Genomic DNA, 14,869 nt, shown 5'->3' with positions numbered 1-14,869 from the left:
TATTACTTTGAACTATACAATGTTCACAATATATTCCAAGGTAACATATCTACAAATATTGTATTTCACTACAAAGTAACGAAATGTTCGCGTATCTTCTATAGATGTAAAGGGATGACAGCGATACTCTTCAAAAATTCTACACAGAAAACAGGCTGAAAATAGATAAGTAAATCACTGTCACTATATTCTCTTAATAAAAAGCAGTAAAATTATTGTAAAGTCTCATTCTCCAGATCACAGTTTTGAAAAGCTTACGTCGCGCCGTTAAAAAACGTAAGACTAAAGTCCCGTTATACGACTGTTATCCATGTGAAAGCTCACAAGTTGCTGTTATCTGTTGAGGGCCACTGTATACAGGCAAAGATTGTCTTGTCAAGAGGGAATGAGCTCAAGCCTCAGTGCGACGCGCCCCGCGATTCTGGGCGGACGTTTTCTCTGCCAGGTACCCCCACGTAGCGCGGCCAAAAGTTTCATGACGGTACCGCGACGTGTATTAGTAATGATGTTGTATAACAGTATATAAATAGTTGTTACATTGATAAATATGGTGGTGACATTGACAATATTTGGAAATAGTTTTAGATAAAATTTTGTAAGTATTTAATTTTTGTCTCAATTAAACTACATATAAAAATGTATATTGGTGAAATAATTTATAACTTTTGGTGATGATTAATTGCCGATATTATTTTAATATATTAAATAATAAACTTGTCTTTATTCCACGTCTTACAAGTCAATACAAAAAAACAATATATCGCGCGTGCATTTTTCGAGAATAGTAATAAAAAAATAAAAAAATGACATAATAATTCGTAGTCAAAACTTTGAATGTCAAGATCCGTCACAGTGATTTGAAGAACAACATTCAAAATTCAATAATTTATTTCCAAACTAGATAATGAAGTCGTAATGTCGGGAGAACACACTAGGAACAACAAAGAAAATTACTCCAATGATGCCTCCGTTTGGAACTCACAATTTTCTTTTGGAACGCTTTGTTTTCGGCTTATAGCATTCGGCTTTTGTCAAATCACTTTACCAGTTACCAAAGATGAAAGGAAAAATAATTAGTCAAGATGAGAGACCTTTGTAGGCTTAAATCGGAATGTTGTTTTCATAAATACATTGTGTCTGTCAATTACGTACAAATGGATGATAATAGAGCACGCTATGATAATTGACTAATGCATAACTAATACAAACATTCGTATTCATTCCTAAATCAAACTTAAATGATAATTAACTTGTGCCCGTTCATGTTTTATGAATGATAAGATTAATTTGTGTAGAAATGATTAACACTAACGACATCATTTAGCATGCAGTAGATAAAATATAAATTTCAGGCATTTAATTTAAATATTCTTTTGCGTTCTATAATTAAACTAAATAGCCTAAATAACAGTACAATTTTCCTAATACCTTTTTAAGATACCATGTATATTTAAGTTTATCTTTTTCTCTTGTATGATTTATTTTGTCGATTAATATCCTTCATAAAAAACATTAAGATTAACTTGTTGACTTTATGTAACATAATAAACATTAATACCGCATGATGAGGAGACAAAGATTAGATTGTTCCAAAAATCTGTTCGATACCGTTAAATATCATTAAGTCCTCATAAGATAGAAACCATAATGATCGACAGAAATACTTTATAAAAATATTATCCGCCGTCTACCTAGAAACGCATTAATTCCAAGTCTCTCTTAGAAATGTCATTATTTACTATTTAAGACTTCTTATCAGAAGATACGTTAAGCCTTATACCTAAGCAATTTGTTATAGTGTTAGATATTTACTTTCTGGACTGACGCGTCATTAATTAGCCTTATGTTTCTTACGGAATAGCGCAACTGACCTATGTTCTAAGTCTGCGGTAATCTTCAACAAAATAGCTTATTGTAAAAGTAATATACTATATATTTTTATGGATTATACGCCAAATCTATCTAGTATCTATATATAAATATGTAACAAACTGGGATCCTTATTTTTATGGCTCCTTGTGAAAGATAGATAAACTAGAGGTTGTATTGCACAGAATCCTTATGAAAACCATTCTAGGTATAGGAGGTATTTATAATTGAAACAGTTTAATAAATTTACTTCTATGACTAAACTGAATAGATTGAAGACAGGTAGAAGGTATTGTAACTTATTTACTTCTTAGTGGATATATTTATATTATATAATTATTATGTAATTCAATGTTATTATTATACATTTTAATTCATTATTAGATCACCATTAATATCAGTAATGAAGATTTTACCATTGAATATTGATTAAATAGATAATTAATAAATCGTTTTTAAATGCACTGCACGTAATAATAAGTGCGTTGAATACAAAATATTATGTACAAATATTTTGCTCATGAATATGAACTCATGTCTGAACTCAACTTTGCAATACAAATAATTATTTAATTTTTCACCAAAAGGCTAATTTATCGTGTAAACTTTATATTGTAAAGTAAATATTGTGTGAGAATTAAAAAAGTTTTACGACAATCATCAACCCTTTTGGATTAGACTTGACCTTCTTATTACGAAAACACGAACGATAAATACAAATGGGCGGTAATGGTTAAGTTTTAATTTAACTGTATAATAATCTTAATCAAGAAATATTAGATCTCGTACACATACGTATTGTAAATGTACATTGTTCTTCTGAATGGTCATAGGTACATCATGGATGTCATATTTTTATATGTATAATCTTTTCTCTCTCTATATTGTCTCTATCTTCATACCCAAAAATGATTTATAAACTTAACTTGTCATTATTATACATGCTTTATTAAAATTTTCGAATCGAGCTCATATGAAGGATTACACATATTAAAATGTATAAAAATCCAATCGAACAAACGTCCAAGAAAATGGGGTAATAAATGGACATCCCTTTTTCATAAAGTATTCATTCAGTGCTGAGAACGTCAAATAAAGCCAAATATCAACAATACGCAATTGAAATTCCTGATAAAAAGATCGCATTAATATAAAATCAAGAAAGTAATATTTTGAATCTGAATTAAGAATTTATTTCAGGTTATTGGGTTTTAATATTCAATATTTAATACATCCATAACTTTATAAAAGCAATGTAAATAAAAATACAATATATTTTCCCGTTCTAGTTCATGAAATATTTTCCGCCTATTATAACGCATAGCTCTTGTGCGATATTCGTTTAGGTTAACATAAAGACAAATAAAAGGATGCTAAGCTTAGTTGCTATCCCCTGCATGTTACTTTTTAGACAGTAGAGCTGCCACAATGTACTTTATTGTTGTATTTTAAAGCCTTCTGTGTTTATGCATCCTACTCGTTATATTATGGTGATTTTTTGACAAAAAATTCACATACAAAGAATTTTAACCACATAATTTCATGATACAAATATTTTGCCCGCGTCGTTTATGTATTGTATCCAAGTTTTATATTTATAACCTATACAATATTATACATTAAGAGTAAATTTGGGATGATAAGATCTTTGGTTACGACGACAAAGGCTTTGGAAATAGGATCCTGGCTCCTTCAGTGAGGGTAAGAAAAAACTATCTGACAAAAGTGATAATAAATTATAATAAGAGTTTGAAATTTTTACCCGAGAGGTACCTATTGGTGGTAAGATTATCTAGATTTGAACCGGTAAGCTTTTTTAATAAAATATGACACCATGCTACTCGCTAATAAAAGTAACATTTGATATGCTATTTTTTTTCAACGGTCTTTAATTTATTCGTTTTTCAATTACGAAAAAGACTTTTTTTATGAAATGGTTAAACTTATTAAAATTGTATATGCCGTCGACAGGCACTTCTATAAAATTGATATAAAATTTGCCTAAAACAACAAATTGAAAACAGTTCACCTTCATATTTCTAAACAAAAAGATTTATGAAAAAAGTTAGTAAACATAACTAGCAAGATATTAACACATTCATAACGTTTTGCTTGTATATAAACATGTTCTTGCATTTTATTTTTCACATAGCTCTAAGCGTCAGAAATAATTGAACAATAGTATTCTAATAAAATGGAAAAATAACACAAACGTTTGAAAAATAATAGCTAACAAATATTTCAATAAAACGAATCAAACAAAAACATAAATATAATTCAAACATTCATGCATTTTCAAAGGCTCCCAAAGGTCTTAGTTTCATATAGATATTGGTTCACAATATACCCTAATGATAAGTGTCCTATGTATTATAAGATTTGACTGTAGAATTATGCCTTGATTCATGATACTACAAAATGTCACATCGGAACAATGATATTACGTTACAGCTAAGTATAATTGCAAACATAAATGTCTCCGCCGAGCATAACGCCTCCTTTCGTAAATTATTACTATCATAGACACATTTGAGTCTATATTTCACGTACCATTTTATTTTGTTTCCTTATAAAAATGTTTTTTAAAGCCAACCTTACCTAATTTATTAGACAAACAAAGGGTATTTCCCAAACAAACGTAGGTACTGTACATTTATAACCGTCGTAATATAAACGTATGCCCTACCAGTGCTATCCCTTAATAGCTTATAACGCAACGTAAAAATGTCTACTCTTATTCCCGTTATATCTTAACAAAATCCCAAAAGATTTCATTTTGCGATAATATTTAATTTCATTATCATAGGAAGCTCATTTTTACACAGGCTATGTGGAAATAAAGTTGGCAAAATGAACGCAGAACGCCTTACAAAATAATGTTAATTATTTATCTTTCGGTTTAATTATATTGGACATTATGGGCGTGACTGCACTTAGAATTTAGATAACATATAAAAGGAATATAAAAATGTATAGTTACTCTATGATTTATCCTGCATGAAAAGAAAATAGAAAAAAAAATAAATAAAAGGGAAGAAATAATTCAACGAAAGTTATAGTGTTCTGTGCTTTATCTATCTATAAAAACATAACATAGCCAACCATGGGTTAATAGTCCATAGTTTCAATTAATTACTATTCATCGTCCATTCATAAATTCATGTACGAAGTACGTGATATTAAATAAATAACGTTGTTTCCCAAAATAATAATGAACTATTAAACGTATCAAATTAAGCGATCAGTAGAAAAATAATAATCGTAACATTATCTAAAATTTTCTACGAACAACTGATTGTTCGGATACAATTACGTTGATTGTGTTTTCGGAATCTTCAGTATTTAATTAACAATACAAAAATACATAAGTTGAAGTTCGAGCAATCGAGAATTTGATCTGTAATTGCAAGTCTTTTTACTTTGTTACTCCCACGATAATTTAGAAGTAGTTAGACGAATACATACTACGAAAATTAAATACTAAACCAAATTTCCATCATCGCATGATCCTTTAATAAAATCATAAATTATTAAGTGCATATTAAAGAGCTTAAATATTTGCTAGTAAAATTTTCAAGTACAGTAATCCATTAGGGCATCTTTAATCGAGTGCTCCAGAGGCGTGAGCACAGAGACCGTGCAGTCATTACCACGCCGATGCTGTCTCAACTTATTATCGTTTAATTTATGGCCATATACTAAAGCTTAAGGCGCCATTAAGCTCTTCCAGCTATTCCTCGGCTATTAAACATTAATATGATGGAATCTTTGATTGAAGTGTTTGTAATTATTTGTATGCGGCTTTTATGACTGCGTTAAGGCTTAAATTTTATTTTTGGTTTATCTCAGTGAGCTTTTTAGTAAGTTCTTAATACCTATAACAGCTAACTACGCTATACTATATAAAAATAGAAATATAATTCAAGCACAGTAATGTAGCACAAGTTTAGATTACCGGGTTCATTATTGGTTATAAATACTTATTTTTTTAGCTGTGTATAAATAATATAAATAATTGTTGCCATGCAAATAAAATATCGTCTACAAAAAAGTGATTAGTCTCAGTCATCGGGCATGCAGATGGGCTTTCTATTTACAAGTATTATATTATAATATTATCTGGCCTGTTATATGTATAATCACGAGTAGGTACTCGTACTACACTTGGTACTGTATTATTATGCATCAATCTATTTTAATTATATTTAATGATCTTCATACAGCTAATTTCTATTACTTGTAAGTGTATAGAATACTCGACCAGCTAACAATAATTAGACCAGAGAAGCGATCAACGTAGTGTCAACCACTAAACACTTTATTTTCCTCAAACATAACTATAGCTATTAAATAATCCTATTGAGTGTCTATAAACCGGGCCACTATATAATTCATTTGTGCAGCGCTCTTGTTTATTTTGCTATTATGACGTCATACTGTTTCACGAGACGGATAACTAATTTATATTATTATGGCAGTGTTCATTGGTGCTGGGTTAATTGAATTACGTTTATTGCAATACTTTTCCAGATTATTTACTAATCAGATTGTATTTTAATTCATAATAATCTTATTAAGCCGTGTAAAATAATAGTAGACCTTGAAGTACTTATGTCTAAAATTTAAAACACCTGGCGACATTAAATAGTATGTAAGTAATCATAAAGTGAAGGGTTTTAAAAGCTCGTTAATTTTACTTAAAAATACAAGATTAGATTCAAGAGGAGATAACAAGGTGACGTGAGGTGCTAGTTAGCTATTCAAATTCTTATACAAAATATTCTAATGACGTTAGTTCTATTTTTCATAATCCAATAATAACCAATAACACATTTTGGTAAGCATCAATAAAAGCAAAAATAACGTATTTCACCTTTCTTTTAGAGAAACATTTCAAATGTTAATATATTTATCGTAAAAAATTAACTACAACTTTTTACATAGAATTTGTCGAAAATATTTCATATTTTACAAAGTTTCTCTTTAAATATTCGAGTTGACTAAAAGGTAATTTATGTTCAATATAAAATATCAGTGGAATTTATACTTTAAAGGATATAATTCATAACTATAACTTTGTAAAATCATGGAGTACAACTAAAATACAATGCCGTAGCGAACCTCTACGCTTCGGCTACGACAGATGCACAATGCGCAAAAACACTAATTAAAAAACTGACCATTAACTTTTTACTTAAAGCATACATTTGAGATTAAATACGAATCCATTATTCCTTTTCTGCAGTTTTCCCATTTCAATATTCAACAAATAGATCAGCATAGGTGATCAGCGGAGAAGAATAAGTTTAATTTATTTTGCGTTTATTAATTCGATTGCCAATATACGGAATATTTTTAATTTAAGATAAGGTCGTAATATGTTAATATTTTGCTTTATAATGAGTTATCATATATACCAACTATATTAATAGGACATCGAATAAATAGAAAAAACATACGCGATGCCTCAATGTCAGACTTTGGTTGGATATGTTTTATTATAATCTTGTGCTCAACGTAATAACCACTATGACTTCTTTGGAGACAGATTTATAAATTACTTAAAGTTTACGAGTTGACACCGAGACATTCATAAAGCTTACATTCGTTTTTCTTCTTTTATTCATTTTATATAAGGTAACATAGTTTAATTATCTTATCAAAGAAGGATTGTACTTATACGAGTACATGACGCACGAAATTAAAATATTGAAAGTAACTGTTCTCTTTTGAGAATAAAAGTAGAGAGTAAAGTAGTCAAGTAAAATATTAAATTAATAATCTTCTTGAAGCATAATTACATTCGGAAAAACGGACTGCAGGATGGTTTACATTTTAACATTTTATATTTGTATTCCAGTGACAAATCCGAGCAGGTATGCGAATAAAATATCAAGCTTTAATACATTTTGTACGTTCCTTTATTGAATTTAGAGTTCAATTCTCTTTGTTACAAATAATCATGAGATTACCTAGACATGCAGACGATATGCAGGGTCGTTATAGAGGTTGTCGCGGACCCTCAAAATATAAACATCGAGCAGATGACGCAGATAAGCGAAAGCTTTTTGTCCTAATAGCAGATTAGTCCAATCGACCGAGCTATGTGTATATTATTTATCAGTTCTTTTATAATATATTACTGTAAAAACTAATCTGTGATCACGATCGCCAAATTAACTATATTGAATGAAACTTGTTACGTAGTCCATTTTGTTATATTATTAACACAATAGAATTCTATTAGGCAGCTTTGTTTCTAAGTTTATTGAATATAGGGTCCTCTTAATGGACCATACAATGTTTAATAAGTCCCACGATGGAATGTGCTCCCCCTAAGTCTCCGAGGTTTGTCTGACTAATTAGGTTTGGTTTAATGAATACAGGGCGAGCTTTATCCATAGTTGTCGGGGTAATTAACAGCTGAGATGGGAAATATTAATATTTATAAGCCTCAGGGTCGAAAGCGAATTTTCGTTATACGTTTTAACAAGCCTCGAAGTGGCGCGATGAATTTTATACGTCGATTATGTATTGGCGAAATATAACTTGGCGTATCGTGGAATAATCATGCTTGATTAGGTTCTCTTTGCAAAATTGATGAAAGGTCTTCATTGACGTTTAACCTAAATATATTTTAGATTTATTTCTTGAATATATCTAGAAATTTTGGGTAAAAGTTCAAAAACTTTGTTTCTTTATCAAAAATGTTAACGTTTCTATCAGTTGATATTTTGTCTGTTATTAAATCCCACTAACAATTCTTAAACATAAAAACACCATAAAATAAAGTATGGAAACAATACGTTTTAAAATTGCACAAATTTTACGCGCACACCGTAATTATATAAAGATGTTATTAAACTGAACGATCGGCATGGAGCATAAAGTATCACGTTGTAAAACTGATTTTATTTTTATTGTGCGAACAAAAACAAATCGTTTTATGTTTGAATTTAAATTTGAGTATCCTCAGGGGTTGAACACGCCGCTTGTAATAAGGCGATGTTTTTATTACAGCAGCCCGTCTAATAAGCGGACACTGACTGTTTGTTCGCAAACAATCTCGTACCATTTTGTAATTTTACACCTATTACACAAAAACCCGAAATAAGAACGTTTTTTGAGTATACACGTAAATTAAATTTTCTTTTGCCGTTTTATTATATTATTTTAACCTTGGATTTATGTTAATAAAATTTTTGATAGAGTATTCAAGCATGCTCCTTCTGAATTTATTATTATTCAAAGTAAATATTTGCTCTGTGCACTTCAGTTTTAAAAGTAATAATAACAATTTAAATATGAAATAACTTTTTCACATAAAATATTGTTTTTTATTTTCTTGGTTCGAAAAATAGATTAACCTTAACGTAATAACATTATATCACTGGGCGGTACACTTTTCCTTGTAATTTACGGCAAGTTCCATTAAATAAGAGCGGTAACGAAAACATACAATTTGATTAAAAACGTGAAGAGCGATAACTTTTCTGACAAGTTAAAATTTGCGTAACAAAATTTCATTATTGTAATGGCAGCGGTTGGACTAACGCGCTTCGGAGCAACCTTCTGGGGTTGTCACTTTGTGGATTTCGTCGTCCGCACCGCAAAGTGAAACAATTGAAACCATCTTTTACGCAGCCAAATTGAGCGTTAGAACTGCAAATAACAACTTTTCAACTGCAAATAACATTGCCATTCATTTTAATAAATGAAAAACATGCAATTTGGACAAATTCATTACGCAGTGTAAGTTAAATACATATATCAAGTTATTGATAGATACGAAACAAATAATTTTTTTAAATGGATACATAAAAACAAAAAGATAGGCTACATATTATTTTAACTATCTTGTCTTACCTAAAGTGTGTTAACTCTAGTTATGTACTACTTACTCTCCATGTTTTAGCTCAAATCGATGTAAAACCCACTAAATACACGAGATTAATATTACATTATATAAGTCTATCAAAATAGCATTGTTTCCAGGGATTGATTGAGAGGACAAAGAGCACTATTACAATAGTTATTATACCACTAAACAGTCTGTCATTAAAGCTATAAATTACTATCGTCATTGAAAATTATATGCGCATTACCGCAAAGCTCGGCGTATATTATAACTGCATTATTTGTTAAATATTCATGAGTAGGTTGCCTCGACGGTGACGAAAGCAGCGACTTATCCACATCGAATTTGCTTTCGCAATGAATATGTACCACGATACCCCACATATAAGCAAGATAAGCTCCACGGTGGTGGAAGCCTCGTAGATTTAATGTTGTGTTGTTAAACATCTCATGAGTATATCTCACTTTTATTGCACGAAGATTACTTTTTACGACCTTTTAAGTGATACTCGGTGTGTGATAATTTAAGTCTTTTTGTGCCTTGTACGATTTGAAGATATTCAAAGCGGTTATTGAGCAGTAATAAAAAGTAACAAATATAAAACGATGGGATGGAATATTAGAAATCAGAGAGATATAAGAAATGAAAGAGATGAAACACAGAAGTTGTATATTGTCTCGGAGATAATACCAATTTGCGATTAAGGCCGGCCTACGAAATTGAATGCTATCGGCTAAATAAAAATCAATATCTCAATCGGTTGCGAGTTTCTTCACAATCCATTTGCTCTAAGAACATGGTGCGTCCTCAGAAACCCACGACCCTTATTTCGAGATCCTTTAGGGTCATACTTGAGCAGAGAACAGCCTTTAGGGTCCCGCTTCCGTTCCTCTGAGAAATACCCAAGATAAGAGATACGTTTTGGCGCCATTTATGTTTATGACGAGGCAAATGGCCCTAGAGTTGTGTGTACTTATAAATAAATATTTATAGACACCACTTGTAAGCAAAATTGAATTGTACATTGTCTTATTTGGTTTTACATACATTATTTTAAAATTAGTAAGGAAAATTTCGTAAATTTGTATTAAAAGTGAAGGAAAATCAGTATCATATCAGTATATTTTGGGCAGAGTTCTTAAGATACAATGTTTTTGAACGTGATTTTGGGTGTTTCTAAATTGAGCATTGGAATTCAGCGTAAAGGCAGATCAAGGATAGAAACATGTATTTTTTCGATACCATTTCCTTAGGCGATGACTCGTAGACTAACCCAATTAAAACTAGAAAAATACCTGTTCCTTTTTCTAGCAACTAGCACCAATCAGCCAGTCGCTGTGAAATTGAGTGGGTTGATAGCTTTGAGCGCGTGTAAGAATAGTTCTTAGGCCTCTACAAGTCTACAATGTGCTTTCGTGTTTACATAATCTGTGCATTTGTATTAAGTTTATTTATATGCCTTTATGAGTTTATTGCGGATTTTTTTTATTTGATCGAAAATTGAAAATTAAATGCATAGTGCAAAGTCTTTTCGATCTTATGTCTGAATCTATAATCACTCAGGAAGATAATTATTTAAGACACTTTCATAGTTTTTATATGACAATGTAGATTTGTGTATCATATGTATGTTTCATTGAGATACTATACGTTTTGTGGAACGCAGGTGAGAGCAGTTAGAATGAAAAAAGGTCGAATTTAGAACCAGGCTTTTTGAGGTCGATTAAATAGTTTTCATTCATGCATTTAAAGAAATAAATACTTAAAAATGCATTTAATCTTTGAAAAAAAGCCCTTGAAAGTTCGGACCACAAAGTTACCTGTTACAAACGTTCGGTTACAATATCAATCGCAATGTATCAGTCATATTAACGTTTATTATTAAAAGTTATATCAACAAGCAGAGATAAAAGGAAAAATATAATTGAAATAAAAGGCAATTAATTCATATTAGCGGAAGATTTATGAACGTATTTAAAATGCAGAACGTTTTCCAAAGTATGTATAAAGCAAATGGTATGGTTTTCGTGATAACTGGTCATTTCTGAAACAGAATCTATCTTTGTTTAAAAGGGATAAGCTTATATTTAAACAATGAACAATACATTTATAACATTTAGAAGCCCTATTGTGTGGACTGTAGAGCTATGTATAACAAATATTATAAATCTGACGGTTTGTAAACATATAAATGGATTTTAATGAGTAAAACATAAGTAAAGGTTAGATTATATCATTGAAGCATATTTGATTAACTAACTAAACCTTAACAAATAAATCGATTATAACAAATATACCTAATAATAGGACTCTGTAGCATATTATTATTATTTGTAACTTATTTCAGAAAAAACAAGTAACAAAAATACATTAATGTATATGGAGGACCTTTTATTTAAGCAAAATAATAATTTTCAGTTACAAAAGTGAAACATGAAATCATAAATTTTAAAAATCCCGAGCGTCAGGTACAACACAATGTGTTCCTTTAAAATGTTTGCTCCATAATAAGCTAAGGTTATTCGTCAGTAGCACGTCATATTACAATATAATGATAAAAGTGAAATAATGTGTAATATATAGAATAGGAAATTCACATAAACATAAAAGTGATTTTATTTTTGCCAAGTGAGTATCTACAAGTCGGATACTGCGTCTAAAGTGTCAAACGCAAAAGCACGTGCCCTGTGAACACAGGCTCTCAAAGTGCTAGCACCAGCTAGCCAGCCTCAGAGAACCTGCCAAAACAAACTTTTTGTTTTATCAAACTGTCGATACGGGTTTTTGTTTTATTCGTAGCCGTTAAAGATTTCGGGTCGATCACTTTGCATTAATTTCACATTCATTACAGATCGCTTTAGATCTACTTTATGTGAATATAAATTGACCATTTGAATAAGGTCTTTTTGCTGTCGTTCAACACACACTTCATACGTTTATTAAGAATCTTTGCTATCGCTATACATTAGAGCCGAGAACACAGATCTCATATAGAGTCTGCCTTGAAGAGCAAACCGCACGTCGCATAGACATTAATGAAGATTAATCGTTGAATACGGAGCACGATAAATACGCCACATTATGTGCAGTCATTTTCAGACAACGCTACATGTTGTAGAACTTTTCTGTTTAAAAATAATTAGTACAATTGTTAAATTATCAGTAATTTAATAGACATGTCACCTTTTATGGTTTGTCTTTCTAATATTTTATTCATGATACTATATTATTCTATAACGGGTATTAGAAACAGGAAGGGTTCGCAGGATAGGAAGAGGAAGATGTAAGGAAGGTATTACGGTTTGAAGTACGCCTCCTCACACACTATTTTTAGTTATCTATAAATTAATACATAGTGGGGCGTCTTCTCGTGCGTATTTAAGAGTTTTCCCTCTAGGGGTCATAAACTTTTTGTTGTTTTCATATTAAAACGAATACTACGATAGAATTTATATTTATTGATATATATTTCTTTATGATAAGGGTTATTTGGTAGGAGGCTGAATTTGCGATTTAATACTATAAAATGCATGAGATAAGATCTTTATAATTCGAAACTTTAATTCTTTGCATTTTAAAAATTATTCCAACAAAATATCCAGAATTAAATAAGAAATTCATCTATAGAAGACATCTATGCGTGAACAAAATGTAGGTACATATTGATGAAATTGTTCGGAATATCAGTATGAAATACCGTTGCAGAGGTTCATGTTACGGCGAACACTCTAGTTTTCAGTCGAGCGCCCATGAATTCATACTTATAGAGATAGCAAAATTGAAATACTTTTTGCATGTTGTAACTAACTGTTATTACAATTGCCTTTACTATCGCCCTGTATTCCTGGTACAAATAAATAAGGCTCACCCACTTTCTTGGAAAAGTTGGAACGGAATAGTTACATAATTTTCTCGTTGTTCCTTGCAAAATTGAGTCCCAATTTAGGTGTTAATCACAAATATTACTTCTATTTCTTAATAATCTATTTCCAAAAACGCTTTTTTGTTATCATTATCAATGGAATTATTTTATTTTTTGTTAAATGTAGACTGAATAAAATATGGTGATTATTATTAGATAGAAAAAACCGAACGCCGACTTCAATAAAAATATAACATTTTCAAGAACTTTCAAAACTCTATTTGAATAACAATTTTTAGTTCGAGTTTGACTAGCAAATTCATGCATTTGTAGTCCAAATGTGTTAAAAACTAAACAGGAAACAGTTTAAAAAGTATGTGTTTCCTTGTGATAATTAAAGTATGTAAATTAGGGGCTTTAATTTACGTAGCGTCGACAGTTGTTATGTAATGTTGAGAGTAACCATACGTTTGCATTGTCCCGTCTTATCGCCAAGTGTATTTCCATTGTAGCGTCGTAATCGAGTCAGCGGGGCTAATGACCCCTTGATTAGAACTGCGTTATCACATTGCGCTTTTGATGCGAATCTCGCCTCGATCCGGACAATAATTAGATTGAATCGATAACTACATATTGTATTCCGAACTAGTTGTTTTACATACAATGTGAAATAATTACTGACGAAACATTTGTCGAAGTCTCTAATTTTCCACACAATATTCAATGAATTAAAACTATGATTTGTATGTCATATTTATAGACAATATTTTTCGAAAAACCAAATGCAGATAATATAGAATTTAAAGCTACTCCTTGAAACCACTCTTTACTATAATGTTATCATAATCACAAAATATGGCAGCGGCCGCACTGCGAGCATTTTGACTTGGACCCATTCATACCAATAATATCTAATCCACTTAGCGTCCCATACTGCTGGAACCCATTTCATTACAACCCTTACGAACGCAGCTAACGCAACCTTCGGGAGACATTCTGCGACATTGTTGCAAATTCCAAACTCTAAATCGCTTCTTAGCTTCGACATTGAGAGCGATTTGTTTGAAACGTTTATTTAAAAGCCGCTCCCTACGCTATCAAAACTAAATCTACTAAGCATAAACCCGACCGCCCTTGCAAGACATAAAATATAGAGGGCGGTCTGATTCACTTGTAAGTCCCCTGCACGTACTAAGTAATGACATTAGAAATAATGTTTCAATTCCATTGCGAATGGGTGTAGCGTAAAATGTGATCAAATATTTCATTTTAAATAAAAA

General features: G+C 30.8%; 1 protein-coding gene across 1 annotated transcript in view; it reads left to right on the top strand.

Moving 5' to 3' along the window:
- Positions 1-418: 418 nt before the first annotated feature.
- The window catches only part of LOC149907689 (lachesin-like), a 43,085-nt gene continuing 28,634 nt past the window's right edge, over positions 419-14,869 (top strand). The window contains exon 1 of the mRNA XM_090103383.1: positions 419-595. The gene's annotated coding sequence lies outside the window, so the exon portion shown is untranslated. The remainder of the gene's footprint in view (positions 596-14,869) is intronic.

This window comes from Colias eurytheme, chromosome 6 (assembly GCF_061535395.1).
Source record: "Colias eurytheme isolate Ceu_HAF_F1 chromosome 6, ilColEury1 Martin Lab GWU primary, whole genome shotgun sequence".
Lineage (NCBI taxonomy): Eukaryota > Metazoa > Arthropoda > Insecta > Lepidoptera > Pieridae > Colias > Colias eurytheme.
Note: the sequence above shows the minus strand (reverse complement) of the source record. Positions and strands in the feature narration are given on the sequence as shown.